This window comes from Vicugna pacos, chromosome 10, assembly GCF_048564905.1.
Source record: "Vicugna pacos chromosome 10, VicPac4, whole genome shotgun sequence".
NCBI classification, from domain to species: Eukaryota; Metazoa; Chordata; class Mammalia; order Artiodactyla; family Camelidae; genus Vicugna; species Vicugna pacos.
This window is the reverse complement of record NC_132996.1, coordinates 24844658-24849014: the sequence shown is the minus strand read 5'-3', so window position 1 is coordinate 24849014 and position 4357 is coordinate 24844658. Positions and strand designations below refer to the sequence as shown.

General features: G+C 51.5%; 1 pseudogene; it reads left to right on the top strand.

Annotated features, from left to right (window-relative positions):
- Nucleotides 1-585: 585 nt before the first annotated feature.
- LOC107033445 (prefoldin subunit 4 pseudogene) lies at nucleotides 586-999 on the top strand (annotated as a pseudogene).
- Nucleotides 1000-4357: the final 3358 nt, after the last annotated feature.

Here is a 4357-nt window from a genome sequence, read left to right as displayed (position 1 = left end):
CTTAATCTCTTTTGCTAAGTCCTTCCCCTCCCTACTGCCCTCTGATCTGGGTCCTCTCCGCCCACCCTCCAACTCCATTCGCCTTTCCCACAGTAAAAGTTCTTCCCTGGCATTGCAAGAGCCTCTTCACAGGGCAAGGATGGGAAGAAACTGAAAGGAAAAGGCAGAGTCTTGTTAGTAGGCAGGGATTAGGACAAGCTCTTGAGTATTCATATGTTAATCATTTTTGTCTGTCATAGCTTTAAATTATAGAAGTCATTGGGATGGGACAGGGGTCACTACAGAGGACCCCACCTGCCAAAGGGAATCCTGTGAGGGACCCTGCAGTTTTCCCCTTTGCTTTCTCTATTGCTGGACAAGAGGCCGAGTTGCTCCATGTAATAAAGTACTGCGGATGAGGGGAGGGAAAACGAGAAAGAGCTGAATAATTTGGGGTTGGAGAAGTTTTCAGGGCATTTGAGGTGAGAGGGGGCAAACTAGTCAGAGGATAGATGGGGACAGGAGAAGAAAGTGGATTCTGAGAGCGTTGCATGGAGTGTATTTAGATTCATTTTTCTTAAGTGAAGAATGGACTACTCTACCAAGATGGCAGCCACTGTGAAGAAGGCAGCTGCAGAGGATGCCATTGTTACTCTTGAAGATAAACAGAAGATAAATTTGCCCAGGATACAAGTAGAATCCCAGAACTGAAGGAAGAAAAAGAAGCTGGAAAAAAAAAAAAGAAATAGCTTCAAAATTTAGATGATGCTTGGATGCCTGTGAGGACATCATGCTTGCAGATGATGACTGCTTAGTGATAGCTGATGGAGCTGGTGATGTTTCCCTGAGCTGTTCTCAAGGAAGGACACAAGAAATGATAGAAGCAAAAAAAATTTACAGGGAGAAATTTATGCCTTAGAATCCAGACTGGAATCAATTCAGTGGGTGTTAGCAGATCTGAATGTTCAGTTACATGTAAAATTTGGGAGCAACATAAACCTTGAAGCTGATGAAAGCTAAACATTTTATGACTTAAAAAATTTGTTTAATAAACTTGAATTTTTGTTATAAAATGTTAGCTATATTCTCTGTGTCATACAATATATGCTTGTAGCTTATTTTATACACGACAATTTGTACCTCTTAATCCCCTACCTCTATATTGCCCCTCCCCTCTTTCCTCCCCCTACTGGTAACCACTGATTTGTTCTCTATATTAAACTTGAATAATGTTTTAAATGATTTTTTTTAAAAGAATGAGTCATTCTACGGCTTTGTCTGTGTGCATTTATTCTTAAATGCAATGCTAGTCTGAGACTGGACCCTAAGAGTCTCTGGCTTCATAAGGCTTGCTCTGGATGTACCAGGCTGTGTCAAGGACTTTAAGGATGAAGGCACTGACAATCAGAGATGGTGGGTGCCTTGCCCCTAGTCACACAGCTAAGAAATGTCAGAGCTTTGGACAAAAATCCAGCCAGGTCTGACTTTCTAGCCTGAAGTTTTTCAGTCTTGCTGCTCAGACAGCTAACCTCTGATCAGCCACTGACCCCTGCTCCTCTCACACCTCCTGTCTCCGAGTCTGCAGGGCTAGACCTTGCCTCAGGGCCCGGCTGAGCCTGCACCCTCTCCAGCTCCTACCATATCAGCCACTAGAGACATCTCCCCCTGCCCCCCTCGGTGAGAAGGAACGTTCTTTGCTTCCTGACACTCCCCAGACAGCCAGGCCTCAGGGCTTGCAGCCAAGTGGAACCCCTCCGGGTGCCCCCAGCCTGGGCTCCGGATGCACTCCCCGTCACAGCCCAGGAATGCGGGCATCCAAGCATCAGCAGCAGACACGCTGGCTGTCAGCCGAGCCAGGGCCCCTGATAACTGACAGGAGCTGAAAGAACCATTAGAGAGAAAGACTGGGTCCAGGGGGCACATATCAGGGTCGCCTGGGCTGGGCAGAACGGTGCAAGGCAGCCAGAGCTGGCAGCCTCCGCCAAGCTACTGCCTAACAGGCCTCAGTTTCCCCATCTGTAGAACAAGGATGGTATTCCCTGGCCTGCCTGCTGCACCAGGCAGTGTGAGAAAATGAATGTGGTTGGTTGTACCACCCACATCACTTATTCCAGCCCATCTCAGAGAACCACAGGGGAAAGGGAGGCCCTGAGAGCACAGGTAACAGAGCCAGGACAGACCCCACGTCCCTGTTTCCCCAACCAGGGCTCTTCTACTCCAGGTTCAGTCATTTCTGTCCTGAACACACCTGGGAGGGAGGACAGCTTCCTGCGTGGGGGGACAAGATGAGGGGGAACTAGTCCCAGGCCCCAGGACCAGGCCGGGAATGCTGGGTTCCAAGCTTAGAGCTACATAGACTTGCTGTGGGAAACAGAGGCCTTCTCCCCTCAGGGCTGTTCTTCATTGTCAAACGGGGGCACCGCTGTGACAAGCGCTTCCTAGACTTCCACGTGCTTGGGATCCACTGGGAATCATTTGGCAGATTCTGACTCAGCAGGTCTGGGGCGGGGCCTGAGGGACTATTTCTTTTTCTTCTTCTTCTTTCTCTGCTAATTGGTAACATTTTATTGTAAGGTGAAAATGATATATGACTTTTTTCTTTTCTTTCTTTCTTTCTTTCTTTCTTTCTTTTTTTTTTTTGAGAGACTGTATTTCTGACAAGCTTCCAGAATCTGCTGATGTTGCCAGCCTTTGGACCACCCTTTAAGAGCCAGGGTCTGGAGGAGCCTAAGGGCTTCCCGGTCTGGCCTTTGGTAAGCGGCTGGGGCTCCAAGATGCCTCCTTCTCTTCATCCCAGCACCACCACCCCAGCCCCGGACTGTCTAGAGGTTCCTGCAAATCCTCCCGGGGGAAACTTCCTCCCTCTCTGGGACTCTCCCCGCCACCTGCTCCTGCTTCACCTTCAGGATCAAGAAGTTTCAAGTTGCTCCTTCCTCCTGCGGGGACTTGCCTCAGGAAGACCCTCCTGAAGCCTTTTGTAGGAGACAGAGCCCCATCTCTGCTGCAGATGTAGGGAGCTTGCTACCCAGCCAGCTCCATGGAGAAGGCTGGGGGTGCATGAGAGAGCAGGGCTCCTGGGGCCTCCCAGCGAGGAGGCCTAGCTCCTGCCGCCTGTGTGGAGCCACCTGGGCTGTCCTGTCCCCCAGGCCTGCCCCACAGCTGCAGCTGCCGGAGTGAGATTTATGTGATGCCGTCGGGGTTTCGTAAAGAAAACAGGGTGTGTGTTCATAAGGAAGGAAGAAACCCAACATTTATTAAGGTCCTATTGTGTGGCAGGCACATTCGCAAACATCTCTTCCTTCCAACCCTTGGCCCTGGGAGGCACGTTTGCCTGAAGGTCACGGTGAGGATGAAATTGGATGAAGCACATGAAACTCCTGGGTGACTTGTCAGCAGTTTGAGGAATGGACAGAGGCCAGCCAGGCTTCAGAGCACTAAGAAAGAGGAGGCTGGGGTTGCGGCGGCGGGCGGGTGCGGACAGAGGAGGGGCGTCCAGCTCCATGGGGCCTGCCGACCTCGGGCGGAGCGAGACTTCTCTCTAAGAGCAGTGAGAGGCTGGTGAGGATTAGGCAAGTTTGAAGCCAAGTCAGATTGGCTCTCCAGAAGTACAGCACGACAACCGAGTGGAGGTGGATGGGAGGGGCACAGCTAGATGTACAGAAGCTGGCAGAGGTCTGAGGAGACTCCAGTGAGATCCCTTCCACCTCTGGGATCTTGAGCTGAGCAGATTATGCGGCAATCCTGTTGTTTGTCTACACCCTCAATATCTCTGCAGCACGTTCATGGCCACAGTCTGAGTTCCCCTGTTAAAATCCCCAGGAGAGGGCAGCACAGGCCTCGGTCTCCCCTTTGGGAGATAAGGTCAAAGGAGCACCAAAGGCTCCCCCAAGACCCCCAGGGATGAGTCACGGGCAGGGGTTGGAAGCCAGGCTCCCACAGGCCGTGTGGCTGCCAGGACTCTGGGGCCTGGGAGGGAGCGGGGCCGGAAGGCTGAGGCCCAACCCAGGTCAGCCCGCGTCCATCACCAGGAGCATCGCCACGCTGGCCCGGCTCAAAATAGCTCTCCAGACGCAAGGAAATATTTTATCCTACTCTGTTTTCCCACCAAAAAAAAAAAAATAAATAAACATTCCCAAATCTCAATGGGGCCAGACTCCGAAGATGGGGAAAGGGAACGAGAACAGGCTGGGCCGCCCACTGAGAAGTCGGGTTTCTGTCCTTTTAGATCCTTTCTTCAGGGTCAGGACTTTGCTTCGTGACATGAGTGTGGACGACTCCCACGACTTTCCCAGTGGTGACCGGCTGACCTTGGTGTCAGACTGCCCTTTCCCAGGGGTCACTCGTCTCAGACACGGTGACGCTAGTGGACCGCTGCAGG